The following is a 15,463-nucleotide window of genomic DNA, read 5'->3' as shown; positions in this document are numbered from 1 at the left end:
ACTAGCTTTCTCGATGATGATATATTCCTTTTCTAAAGGTAGTTTAATGTTTGAACTACCCTCAAAACTGCATCAAGAAGCCATAAAATCTGCAACTACTTTCATTTCTTTCAAATCTAAAATCATTAGAAGTTGCAGGATCGATCATGAACCGAGATGCCATTCGTCGGTGTTATATTCAGCGGTGTTATCAACCAACCATTACGTTGAGCCAGGAAATAGGTTTGGTCGAAAATGCTATTATAATTATTTGGGGTTGATAACTGATGGATGTTCTGATCTGCCTTTTCTTTCTTGGTAATTATGTTTTGACATAATGTAGTTTTTAATCTAGAGTGAGTTCAAGTGTTGAATCGTTAACCTCATCTTATTTTCCAATATTATTGTTATTTCTTATGATGGAATCCCATAATACACAATAAAACAGTTCAACCACTTCGTAAACTCCAACAGTGTTTAACCTCACAATCATTCATCTGTTCGTAACTAATAGCCCGAAATTGGACTGGTGTTTCGCACATTAACATAGTCTCCCAGTAATGACATGATCCGTGGTAATTACCTGAGGTAAACAGTGGCCGTGATAAATCATTCCATTCCAATAAACGACCGCCGCCTACTCACTGTTAATCACTGCAATTTCTACCCTTGACGGTAAAAAGAGAGCGGTGGCGCCCGCCGCGGCGTGGGCAGAGTAATGTATAGCTGCTGAGTGTCTGCTAGTGCTGACGTACCCAGGTGCTGAATGTACTCAGCGACCAGAGTGGGCAGTACATTTAAGAGTATGGTAGGTATAAGAAGTGCAAGACAATACGTTATAGGATATACGAGCACTTTTAGGTGTAATTAAAACGTTAACCGTGAAAGCAGTAGTTCAGGGAATTCTTGTCATGCGTTATTTGTTGAACGTGACGTGATTATGATTGTAGTCCTCAGTGAGAGATCTCAGTGAGGGTTCTAGGACCTTTTATGCCTTATTGTTATTGAGAAAGGTTGTATTTTATTCATTGGATAAATTGTTAACATTAGCTGGCAGAAAAACATGTAGTTTTGGTATCTAGAATGTGATCCCGGCTATAGTAGGATACAGAACCGAATAAATAACAGGGCTTTAATTACTCAAACCAGATAGGTCTGAAAACACACATACGACACAATAAAGTTATACTTTTAGCACGTAGCTTGTTTGCATCCATTTTACAATGAAAAAGTCCCCATCTTGTTTGGTGCACTTTTTAACCAGTATAGGTCTACTCCATCTTCGAAGATGGATGCATTGTTTACTGTTTTTCAGAAGAAGTGTTTCAACTGTCCAAAAGGCGCCAATGAAAATGGCTATTCTACATTATAATCGCATTAACTTATGATACCTTATAGTTCTTAGCTTCCTTAAGTGGTAGATCAAAGTGGACAACAAGAGTAGACTATTTTAGAGTAGTCTAGATGATTAGTCTCTCTGTTAAGAATCTCACCTCAGAACCAAACTATCAATTTTATATAATTGTTTTAGTGACAAACTATCTATATCACATTTCATAGGTCAGTGGTACTCTTTATGGGGAGTTTTAGGAATGTCAAATTTAGTTCCTAGAACGTTTGTTAAAGGTTCCACTGAACAACACTCCTAGTATTCATTCATGACATTTGGCATTATTTCATGTTTATAGCTTTCCCTTATCACTTGACACTTCGTCACATTAGACGCTCATTCTAAACGGTACACCACTCATGAGCAAACACAAATAACCTGTACACAAACTCATTGGTAACAGTACCAATGAATACAGTACTTAGGAAAAGGCAAAATCAGCTGTTTCGTGCCTGATTTCCAAAGACGACCGAGACCAAAGCAGATTGCAAGTGCACCTCGGTAAATGCACGATAAACATGATTTTATAAACATAAACGAGGCGTTATCCGGCTCTTGGGCTATTTCTTGAACACAATCACCATTATAGTCCACGAGAGCGCCCCAGCAGTGATGGTGGGCTGCTGGAGTAGTAACGCTTTATGAGAATGTCTTAATAACATCACCGCTCTGCTGTACTTGTGGATAGTTAAGATTACTATTAAGTAATGTAACCTTATAAATCCATTGAACTTATAATAGGAGAGTTGTTTATGAAGCACTTAAACATGGGTAATGTTTTGGTATGTTGTTTGACTATAACTTGTTAGTGTGAATTTTTCTAGGATGTCAGTCGGTAAAACATTTTCTAAAATGTTGAAATAGTTTGGAATGATGAGTGGTAAGTAGCTGCTATTTCATCTTCGCCCTGGTAGAAAATTATTATTTCACTTCTTGATTTTTCCTATCTCCAAAATGCTCTCCTTTTACGTTTTTCTTTCTCTTCCTTATCTTAATTCTGATCGTTCTTGATTGCATCTATGTGATAACAGGTTATTTTAGAGACTAAGACTTAATTATCTCGATTCTTCTACTTTATTTCTCCTCTTTTCCGTCTCTTACACATCTACTGCTGTTTTATCTTTATTCTTCCTCGTCACGTTATAGCAGAGGTATGTACATTACGGTTACAGTTTAGCGTAAACTCTCTTTATTCTGATCTTGATTTCTTGAATTAGATTGCGTATTATATCTAAATTTTACCTGAAAAGTGTTGATCAACTACTCTGAATGGTTTTGATAGTTTTCACTTTTTCACTTTCTACTCCTCAGATCATCTTAAATGTATGTGTATAAAAGTTAACGCTATATAAACCAACAGTAGCCTGTACAAGATTTCCGGTGTGCACACAACGTAGTGTATGCCAATGCTAATGAGTTGGTGACCTGATTTACAGTTATGATCGTGAGCTACTTATGATTAGGTGTCAGCCACTGACCAGCTGAGTTACATCAGTCAGTATCAGCTAACAATCAGCTGTTGTGATGGCGGGCCGCCGGGCCCCCGTAAACTCCATCGGGAGCACATCCCCTAACAACAGCCTCAACGCCCATTCCTCCTTCAGGCACCTCAGAAGCCTAAAAATCTAAACTGGTAGATTTATGTTCTATCAGGATCATACAACATCCTGTCCTGTTGATATTCGAAGTTTATGACGTGGTTTAAATGTTAGTTGAACGGTGAGTTTCAGTTTAATGTTTGACGGTTAAATTTCGTTTCCGTTTTGGTAAAAGTTGAACAATTATATTTTAGAAATTGTTTCAGTATTTTTGATTGGAATTGTAGTACATATGTTAGGCAATACTAAAAATATTTAATGTAGAAATTTAATAACATTATATCTGCCAGTAACAAGTCTGAAAGTAGTTTGAGACAGTCGACTAAATGAAGCTTTAATGGACATGTATGTTGGTTTGGATTTGTAAATGATACTTATGTGGTAAAACGTGCAATAAAAATATTTTTCACTGATGCGACGGGGACGCTGGCACTTCTTATTGGATATTTCAAACATGTTTTATTATATCCAGATTCACATTCTATTACAGGCGTACAAAATGTCAACCAGCCGTTGGGTGCTTATACCTACTATTTTGTGATTTTATACTTTTGGGAGAGTGACGAATAAAAAAAAATGCACACAAAATATTTGGAGGAATTTACATTGTTGTGGTATGATTATTACTACAACAGCCTTATTGTATCTTCTTGTATGAAAACCCCTCCAAAATAATTCTTAACCATTTCCTTGAGCATATAAAAAAATCAGCCAGCTGTTGACCTCAACCATCCATTCAAATGGGCGTGTAATTTTTTTTGCAAATGACAATACACAATCTCTGCCACATGTTGTGTTAGACCACCGAGCATGTGGGCTGTTAAGTTGTTGTCATTGTCAGCGCCGATGTGACAGTTGACAGACAAAGGTACCGACACCAGATAACACCACTACCATTACCACCATTACCATCATTACCGCCATCGCTGTCATCGCTGTAGCTGCCTACTTGGCTGGATATGTATGTCTTTCGAGTTTACGACACTCATATCCGTCATGAGATGATTTCTAGTGTAAGTCTCGGAAAGTTGGTATACTGTATGTTCTTACTGTGTATGTACAATTTTATTTAGAATGAATAATATGCGAGGGGACCCGTGCGCACATTGCGTAGTTAATAGGGTGCAAAACTTGTTTCCGAGGCAAAAATATATCCAGTGAAATACCCATTTACCTTTCCAATATTATGTTTTTTTGGAACAGTTATTAGGTGAATAGAACTTATAATTTACAACAAATGTGCAGATTTTAGATTTACTCTAAAAAGAGTGTTTTAACTACCTCAATCAGGTCAAAGTTATGAAATAAGTAGCTTATTTCAATAAAAATACATCTTCGTGAACTGTTTAGTCTATAGTTTATAATCTGGTTGCGGTAGTGTACAAGTGAGTAGTCCACCTACCTATAAATAAACATAAGATACATATCTCAGACTAAAATTCCTTTTTATACATGGAAAACTGCCTCTCTGCAAAAAACCATGTAATAATATACAAACTTGTCACAAACCCAACTAGATTCCAACATTAGTTCGTCTCGCCAATCCAACTGGGTCATATTTTGATTGGCACCGCACCGTGATTCGCCATATAAATAACGTCGGGTCAGGTATCTCGATGTATGTGAGATATAGAACCGGTAACCAGACCGAGCCAGTCTACAAATTGGCGTTACATTTAATAGCGGGATACCGACAAAGTGGGGTGATACTCCGACGATATCACTCCCACACACGCACACGCATACACACGCACACGCACAACCGACTCGCTTTACGACCTTGTTAGGTCTTTACAAAACACATTCACTTAAACTGAGAGGTTTAGTGCAGCATAATATTGATATATTTACAATACAAGTGTGTCGAGATGAAATACAGGCTGGCGGGCGCCAAAGTCCCGACAGCTAGCTTGCTCTACTTGTGCTGTTTGATTGAATCTCATTTCACCTGTGGAAATGTTTTCTGTAAACATGCTGAGTGGCGTAAGTTGATGTATTTTGTAGTAGGTACAAGGTGAAATTCAATTTTGCGTTATTTTAATCAACTATAAGATTTATTTTTCACGGGCAAGTCACAGAGGCAAATGCAGATCTTTACTGTTTACGTTTCAAATAGATACTCAGAATGCATCCTTTTTAAACCCTAAGGTAAAGCCCAAATTACTTTTTCAACGCAAATCTGCGGAAAATCATTGTTTTTTTTCAATAAAAAAATTAATAATTGCGCTTTACCCTTCATATATTTTTTTTTTATATAAAAAAGTTGGCGGCCTCTTTTAACCTTGCATTTGTTCGTCCACATAGACAACCGCCCGTGCGTGGAACGTTTACAGCAAAGCAAGGAGTGAGCCGGTACAGTACAAAGGTGATCTGTACTGATCAATATTAGTGGTAGTGACCAGGATCCGAACCCACGACATCGCTGCCTTTGGTCCGAAGTCCGCGACGCTATCGACTGAGCCACCGACTCATTAAAAAATTTACGTAAAATAAAAATAAAAACAGCAAAGAAAGTCGATGGAGGTTGTCAAGAATGTAAGAATGTAGCCTACTCTCCTGTGACATCTGTATGACTAGTCATTAGCTAGCAATTATTTGTTTCATGTTACCCCTGTGACTAGTAATGTGTAGTAACAGTAATGTATCATATCAGTACTTTTATGACGATCTGAACTTCTAGACTAGGGACTACACAAATTGGTATTATTTATTTGACCTCATGGATGCGCTCTACAAAACAGTTTAAGCTGACATGTTGACCGGAAAACAGGTATAATTTACTGATTTTACTAATATTTAAGTTTTATGGCTCATTTATAATGAAGAGTAAGCTGTAACATGCTGGTTAAATTTCAGGGCAGTTTTACAAAAAACTTCGGTATTACTGTTCCAAAATAAATACACTGATTTGTTTTGTGATTTGTTGCCTTGTAGCACTTTAATTCATCAATAACCCATGTAGATTCTCATTTCTATTTAAAAGGCTATCGTATAATGTCCGGTGTGTCTCAATACATGGTTTCCCTCGTGGAAATTGTGAGTTATACATTTTAATTAGACTATGTTAATAACGGCGAGCTGCAATAAAATGTCCACTTTTTGCCCCAGACTTGTTATAACACGAGTCGGTATATAGTTTGATTCATTTCAACACGTTGTCAGCCGAGGTATGCAGATGCAACTGGTCGTGTAGTTCTTGTAATTAATAAGACCCGCTGACTCCAGCGACATTCCAGCGTTCCAGCGGTAGCCGCGCTGGAGCTGGAGTCTGACAGCTGGTTGCGGAAGGTATGCGGGGAAACGCTGCAGATATGTTTTAATTTTTGTCAAGTTAACAGGTGCTGTAAATTATTACGCTGGAAACAATTTATATATCATATGAGGAAATGTCATTGGGGTGAATGAATGTTTGTAAGGTTGGCAGAGCTGTTCGATTTTTTGCTATGTTAGGTTTTTGGAAAAACGTTGATACTTTGGGTAAGTTATTGCCCCCTTAACTATCACTATCACCTTTACTTTTGATCTATTATTCTTGAAGTTGTAAAGTCTCTTCTTCTTCGCCACCGCATCTCATCTTCTTCTCCAACTCATTTTTCTGTTCTTTCTGTTCCCTCCTTCCAGTTTTCTTTTTTCACTTTCCCTTACCTTCTTATGCTTCTTCGTCATGTTCTGGCCTGAAAAAAATTCTACGCTGGGTTACTGTGGTGATACTGATGAAATTTGCCATCTGTGAGTGGCATTTTGGCAAATCAAAACGAACGAAACCGAAAGGTGGGTTAAAACAATATTTTAACTCAATATTTTACAATATTTTATTTGAGCAGTTTTATTTAGTCAGTGACAGTGATAAGACAGTGCTGGCCAGCCTTTACAGTTTTAACCAGTTTTATTTTTTATTCAATTTTAATAATTTGATCAACATGACTAGTTTTTACTATTGAGATTCTGACAGTGTTTTAAAGAATCTTTTGACATAACACAATGTATTAATACATTGATGATGTGGTTGCATACAATGACCTGACGATGTTCTAAGGAACGAAACTAGTTGTCATACCAGCAACTGTGGTTGGATAAGGTAATTCTTATATTTTATCAATATTTTAACGCCTTTCTTTGAACTACTGACATGATGCTCAAAGGCTACCTAGATAATTAATTAGAATATGTATTTAATTTAATACCAATTCTTTTATAGTTTCTTTGCTTCGCTCCGGGTAAAAAAAGAATAATCAGACTCTACATTATTGTGAAACAGTTACTATGCACCCATCATGCACCCATGGCACCCATCATATAGAAACTGAACTCAACTAGTATAATACTTAATTTTATTATTTCTACTTAATAAATCAACTGTGTTGCAGAATAAGATGATTCTATTTTGATCTAAATGAATTAAAGCGGAGCAAATATTAGCATGTTTTAAATTTATTGCAATGGAGACTAAAATATATTATTGTATCTCCAAAATATCCACTGTTTTAAGATCTTTTTGACGTCACTCGATGTCAAACCGATTTTAGTCCTATGTGTACGCTCGCTATGATCTGCCATTGTGTCAAATTTCAGCCAAGATGGTTCAGTAGCTTTTGCGTTCACGAGGAACAGACACACAGAAACGTAAAACATTACAGTACTAAATAATTGGGGAACCTAAAAAGTTTCGACGTTCACTAATCGTAGTTCGAAGTAGTTTTAATCACATGTGTTGGATAAATTCATGATTTAACGAATTACGTTATTAAAAAAATTTGCATCCCAAAAACTTGGTTCAGAAGCTTTTCCTTTCACCTGGGATAAACATATACACAGACGGAACCCTCTATAATATAGTATTTTTGATAGTCACCCTATCGACTTGGGCATAACTTGCACCTAGTGTTTGTGACGAGTGTTTCCTATGATTGCTCACCACAGCCAGTAGCCACTAGCTCCTGGTTGCTCCCGGTTGTGGTTGCTCGGTTGCGCAGGCGTTGATGTATTCGTGACCACAGGCTCGCGCCGGTAATGAACCCTTTGTCTGCCCACTTACGCCCAATAACTCCGCTTTATTATGTTCCGACCACCTATTCTTTTTGTAAATCGTCGACTCTGAAATTTGTTGCCGTTATAATTTATAGCGTAATTTTTGCAGTAACCTTTGACGGTTCGTTATTTAATACAATGTATGGGTGTTTTGGTGTCCGTGAGGATTATCTTTGAGACATTTAAGTGGACCAGGTGTACCATTGAGTTTATAAATGTAATAAGGCAATCTATTTTTGCGAACCAAATATATAATTGACATTGGATACTGCAAGCAGACATTTAATTATGAGAACCAGGTGAAACATTGACTTTGGTTCCTGCAAGTAGAAAATTCATTTACGTGAACCAGACTAATAATTGACTTTGGATACGACCACTAGACATTCCATTTACGTGAACCAAATATACCATTGACATAGGATACTGCAAGTATATATCTCATTTACGAAAAACAGATATAGCATTGACTTTAGAAAAGTATTCAAAGATCAATATGCTAGCTCTCCTCAATATTGCAAGCAGGCAACTGCATTACACCTGGGTATTTTTTCAAACACTTTAGAAAAAGCTGGTAAGATTGAAATTGGGCGGTAGTTTTTAGGGTTTGACTTACTGCAATTCTTAAAAAGTTGTTTTATTTAAGCAAATCTAAGTTGACATGGAAAAGTTCCACCCTGTAAACATTAGTTTATTATTAAGCTTAGGGGTCCTGCATTAATGTTGTTGGTTTTCCTGATCAGCTGTATTGTAATTTCATCCCAACCGGCTGATATTTTATTTTTTAAAGAAAAAATTACTTCACTTACTTTTCCTTTACTAACAGACAGAAAATCAATAGCCTATGTTATGATTCAGGTTAAAATTCTCCAATAATGAATGCATTAAAAAGGTTGAATTAAGCTGAATTAGATTTGGCAATTTCAGCGAATTTATCATTGAAATGTTCTGCTATCTCTAGACCAATCTCTTGATCCAATGATTATTATGATCAATATAGATTTCTAGCTAGACCAATCTCTTGATCCAATGATTATTATGATCAATATAGATTTCTAGCGATTAGGTAGAAATGTATTAAGCTACAAAATTCAACTATTAATTCAGAGCTTGGATTACAAGTTCTGAATTTAAAACAGCCCATGCAGCTTTGCTTTTGTCAACAGAAGTCTGAATGTAGTTATTAAGGAAACGTTTCTTATACGTCATTTATCCAAGGAACCACAGATTAACCTACTCTTTATTTGTAAAAACGTACAATGAATTTTATTCACTACGTGCAATTATGTTCATTAATGTATTTCATACATTTTCTCAAATTTAAGAATTTTTAAAATCATCAGTCATATTTTATTACATTTTACATACCCATTAAATTTCACAAAATAACACTGGATTACGGGTAAATGTACCTTTGCCGGGGGCGCCGCTGGATGATATTTTATGTTCGGTTGTAAAAACTGGCGGTAAAACAGCTGATGAAGTGATTGACCAGAGGCTAGTGTTGCCGCTATCATCTGATTGGCGGTCTTCAACTCATGTAATGTTTTTAATAATTTTAATACGCGATATCTATATTATTAAAAGAATGTGTTGGATTTTTGCGTGCAGCAAATTGACCCCTAAATGTTTATTTTTATTGACATATTGGGTATTGATTTAATGCTATTATCCTCTTGATGTACCTTTTGTGGGTTTGAATGATATTCCAGAGCTTGTGCTGAATTCCAGAGGCAGCAATTAAAAACTTCTCCGTAAATCACCTGGCCATGACCTTATTCCTAATATCATTTTGCCAAATCTTACCCACAAAGGCTTTTCATAAATCGCAAATGAGTGTTTGTCTTAATCTTACTTCCCTTGCATTTGGAAGCATGCAAAAATATCAGTTATTCATAAACCCAATAAACCAAAGTCTTCTCCATCAAGTTACCGTCCAATCAGCTTACTGTCTACCATGGGCGCCCGCAGGATTTGGAACAGGGGTGTGCAATATATATGTCTAACGAACATCTGGGGTGTCCGGGGCCTTACCCGGGAAAATTTCTGAAAATATAGTGTTTTAAAACGTATTTTTACCCTATTTGGTAACACATAGAACCAACCTAAACAAAATAGTAGACCCAAAACAAAATTCTAAGAATAGTGCTGAATGCTCCCTGGTTTATTAGAAACAGGCACATACATGAAGAGCTAGGAGTGGAGTCTATATCGGCCTTTATTGAAAAAAACTACCTCCAAAATTCTGAAGTCTTCAGTTGGTGAAGCAACTGAGAACAGGAGGCCACGTCGAAGGCTCCCTCAAGATCTAATGGATGAATGAAGCCTAAAGATGATTGAATATGTTTATCTAAATTAATTATGTTACAGGGTTTCTCAGGCCTGGGCGAACACACGACGTTATTATTGTTAATTTATTGTTCCTATTTTGATAACACTTCTGTGAATAATGTCCTCATTGAACCAGAAATAAATTCGGTAAAAAAACTAAAATGGGTTTATCTGTAGTTTGTAATATTTCAGTGAATTCAAGTAAAATGTTGTAATGTTATTTGTATAAAATGTAAAGAAGAAAATGACTTAGTTGCGTTGTATAGATAAGCAATTAATTGTTAATCAAGTTATATCATTCAGTAAAATGTATAGTGAATGTATTAGTGGGTTAGATTCTTTCCATGTTCAATTGGAATCAGCTGATAAAAATCGTATTTGTTCATCCCTATAATCTTTTTTGACTCCGTTTCTTTCCATCACTAGTGAGATGGGGACGCACAGAGGTGCGTACTTTAACCAAAATATGAGTGAAGGATGAATGTAAAATTAGAGAAATTCTGATTACCTCTTTCTTGCCTTCTATTCTTCACCATCCGTTCCATACCTTTTTACGTCAGTAAGAGGCACTTTCTATTCTAATAAAGTAACTGTTAACATAATAGGCTTCGCTTCATATTAGAGGTCAGTACATACAATGGAATGAAACGTTACAGAGTTGTATTTGATTAAAAGAAAAACATCTATTAACATTATAGTATACTTGCCAAATACCTTAGTTTACTTTCACTGCTGTATATTATTTCTTTTTATTCTATAACATAAAAAAAAATTGAAAATTAAATAATTTTGTTTTTAAAAAGTTGCTTATCCTCTGGTAGCATAGCAAAAGAGAAAAATATACTTACTTAAAAATCTTTCATTAAATAAAATAAAACAAATCTAGGACGTCTATCAATATATAAATAGGCAAGCATGTTTTTTTAAAACCTTTTTTCCAGCTCGTGTGCATCGTAGGGAAAATCCACGCATACTGTTCGAAAGATATTTTCCTGTAAATGTGCAGAATCCCTCTATAAACTAAAATACCCTAAAAAATAAGCATGCACAATTAATTTGAAGTTTGAAAATAATAACAAGTGCCTTATAGGTTTCCATGCTGGTGACGAAATATTAACGAAATAATAAAAACAGAAAACTAAAACAAATGAAATAAATTCCAATCTCATGTTTTATTTACAGCATGGGGTGAAAATAGAGTAGTCTGTACGTTACATATTTTGGTCGAGTTTTCGACCACACTGGATGACCTCTAGTAGTTGGTTATAAAACGTAATCGGTCAAGTAACACAAATTATATCAAACTACAATAGGACAGAAGTTTACTTGCAAAATCCAAAGTTAACAAGAGATTTCGTAATCAAACAAAAAAATACTATAGATTTGTTTCTCCTCTATTTCAATTGTTATAACATTGTTCAAAAACTGAATAACATACAGCACATCCATACAAGTGGAGCCAGTCTCCTTGTAAAAAATGAAACACGATTGGGATCAAGAGACAACACAAAAAGCACTAGTTCCATGTCAGCGCTAATACAACAAGTTGTGAGGAATAAATCTTTTCATTACTAGCGGTGCAGCTTTTGATTATCCACAGTCTGAACTAACTCGGGTCTTCTTAACATCGTGTCAAGGATCTATGCTTATTGACAACTGATTCATAACTAGACCATGCTGCTTTTCATGCGTATGCATTACACAACAGAGAAAGGCCCGTATGCCTTATTTGCTCAAGGGGAAAATTATTTGTCGGACAAGCAATTAGAAATACGTTCCGATATGGTGTCAATTAACAGAATTGAGGTTTGGGAGCCAATGCAACCTGCAGATACTTTCTCACGGGTCGGATTGTGATTTACGTGGTTGTAAAGGTCGTAGTGTTGATACATTGTATACAATGTTGAGTCCTTGGAGGATGGTGACCATCTTAGATTAATTTCGAACAGTCACTGAAGTGTTATTTACCACCTCAAAATATTTATTTGAATACCAAAGGGATTGTAATTTGAATATATAGAACACTGTGAAATAAAAAAAAAATTCTTTTTAGTTTTGTAATTGTTTTGAGTTGAAACAGCTAGGCTCCGAGGATTCGATAACTGTGCATAAGAACGCAATAAAATGAAAAAATGTTCCTAGGAAAAAAAGGATGACCAAGTAGGCCTAATATTTGGGGATCAGTAATACATGTATACCCTTTTCTGACCCTTCAGCAGGTAATGTTGTCCAGCTGGGGTCCAGTCTTTGCCGTTAAGATCCCAATAGCGTGTTGTCTGCTCAGTGCTGACTCACTCTCGATCTGCAGTTACGGTCAGTCGGCGCTCGGCGCTCGACGTCACGTTTCTACCATTCAATTAGCAGTAGTTTACCATTAGTCCACAATATTTCACCAGCGATAAACGCTCAAGACTATTGTACCCCGGTATTACTGCAATCAAGTACAGCTCGTTAAGTAAATGTACCCTCACAATATTTAGGGGGTCTGTTGGAAAGTTTTTAAAACGTTGAATCACACTTATATACAATTTAAACTGATTAGTACTATTTAACTGTATCAGCATTAATTGAACTACATCTTTCAGTTGTAAATAGGTGGGAAAATCTCGATGAATTGGATCTAGTAAAATATATTCGAATGATTTGTTTTGCACTTTATGGTACATATTTAAAATTATATTTTTTTATTTTAATAGTGGGGAGGAAAACCCTTAAAAGGAATATTCGAGTAATATCTTCTTTATGATTAAAACAAGGTCTGATGATTGCAAACTATTCGTGACACATCTGTATGACACATGGTGCGCATTATTTAAATTTTGATCCCCATCCAATTTATACATTTAGGCACTCCTTAAATATTAATATATATTTCTTCAAATTTTTATTTTTATTTTGTTGGGTGTGAAAAAAATTGAGGTGCAGCAAATTAAATGGTTCAGCAATTTCACCCCACTCCAGTAGTTTTAGTCCCACTCTTATGTATCTCCAATTGATCAAATTTTGCCGTCACATTAATTTCTATCATTCGACAATATAGGGTCACATGGAAAATATTTCCAAAAATCTTATTGAAATTGATCTTTAACCTACATATTGCTGCCTCCCGGACCTATCAATGATTTTGTCTATTTTTGTCTCCGGAGATCTATCTACTGGTCTTATCTCTGTTCTAACCACGTACCTTCCCTCCTAGAAGCTTTAAGACTCTACTTACACCATTGAGTGAGTTAAGTTTTCATCAGTGAAAAACGTGAAAGTTATCAGATGTGACATATATTTAATGTATTTGTGTACCTGTAAAATTAAGAAAACATAAAAAATCTATGTCCAAAACCAATATTTTTGCAAGATATGTTTTTGAAATATCGTAATGAAATGAAGAATGCTAATTATTTACCATTTATAGTTAAAATCGTATAAGATTTGTAACAGCACTGCTTTTGAATAGTGCAATTATACTTATCTGTATTTCATGTTTCCTATTTATTTGTTGGCTTCATAACGTACGCATAAACGTCATAACGTTTATTTGTTGGTAACGTGTGAAGTACGCAGATGACAATTACATGATTCAATCTTATTTTAAGGTTTATTTAACCTTAAAATAAGTTTAAAGGAGGTGTACTTTGATATTTGGTTACAAGCAATCCTTTACAAACAAATAGCTTAACTTGGTTAAAGTACTTATACCAAGACTACTTAGGTTAAGACGGATAAGAAACCTATAGTAAACCGCAACTCAGGTAGCATTAACTTATAATATTGTCATAGCTGGTTCACAAAGATCATCAATCTATATAAGTGTAGTGGAATATCTTAAGTCTTTGGCAATCTTAAGTAAACCGTCAACTCTTTCACTCTCGGTTCTCAGAAAGTCAGCGAAAGGACTTGGTAAGCGGTGGCGCCGGCGTTTGACCATACTTATCCTGAATATCCTTATTCCTTTGAATGTGCTGTTATTGGCGGGTCGTGCGCCGCGTTTCCTCCTTGACCGACATACAATCATACGGTTTGTCACCCGACCACAGTTGGTCATCCATTCATCAGCTGTTTGACTTCATCAGCTGATCAAAGTAAGGCTGAGTCACCCGCTACTTTGACTAATCGATGCTCAAATCCTCTCCAAAGTTGGGATGAATAATGGAGAAGAAATAGGTCGCTAATTAATTGAGTTTGCAAGTGTTGCAGAAGAAATTAGACAATCGTCATTTTGAGAGTGTCTGCGTGAGAGTAAAATAATGTAAATTGATGAATCTGTATTTTACTATGAAGTCAAATAAAAAATCATGTATAAACTATGTTCAACTTTCGCATTTTTGGTGAATGATCGTGCTTTAGCTCTTAAAATCAGAGGCAACCTTTACAAAATGTATTGTTGCAAAACAAACAAATGCTTAAAACACATAAACTAAACACTAGTTTTTTTTTCATAATTTGCCTTTTAAAATTTCGATGTCCGACGTGAATCTTTTGAACACTATAAAATATTTCCATAAACTGCATGAACAAGTTTTTATTTTTTTTTACATCTCATGTAAATTGGTCACATCATATTTGCGTAAAATTGTTTGTAGGCTAATGCACAAATTTAAGCTACGGCTGGTCCAGTACAGTAAATACTAACTTTGAAGTATAAAATGAATTGCAGCCCCGGCTGTTGCAAGATGCTGCCCGCAAAACTGAGCGTTGTAAAGTCTGCCAGAAATGAGTTCCAGGCGAATTGGACGAAGACAGCAGCGTTTGAATTCTTGTAAAACCATGTGGAAAGAAACACTGCAAGGAATGAAACAAACTTAGTATAAAACTCTCAACCTCTAAGACCCGTTTCACCTGTTCCCTGACAAGACGGCACTGGCATCCAAATAGCTGAAGCACATGCGATAATTTAACCATATATTGAGAAGATAACATCTTTATAACATTAAAACAGTAAACGATATTTTTACTATTCTCTTGTCAGAAAACTTTAAAGCCCAAGACATTTTTTCACCGTTCCCTCAACAGCATAACACTCCAGAACTGTTGGTACCGTACAGTCCATAATCAATGCTCCAGCCTAAACTATATTCTTGACCATTCCCTAACACTTATCCGACTTTCCACTTATCCGAGCCTAAGTCAATTCCAAAACTTT

Source organism: Macrosteles quadrilineatus, unplaced genomic scaffold (assembly GCF_028750875.1).
Source record: "Macrosteles quadrilineatus isolate MER2022 unplaced genomic scaffold, UCM_ALF_1.0 Scaffold_128__1_contigs__length_305072, whole genome shotgun sequence".
NCBI lineage: Eukaryota > Metazoa > Arthropoda > Insecta > Hemiptera > Cicadellidae > Macrosteles > Macrosteles quadrilineatus.
This window is presented reverse-complemented; position numbering follows the sequence as displayed.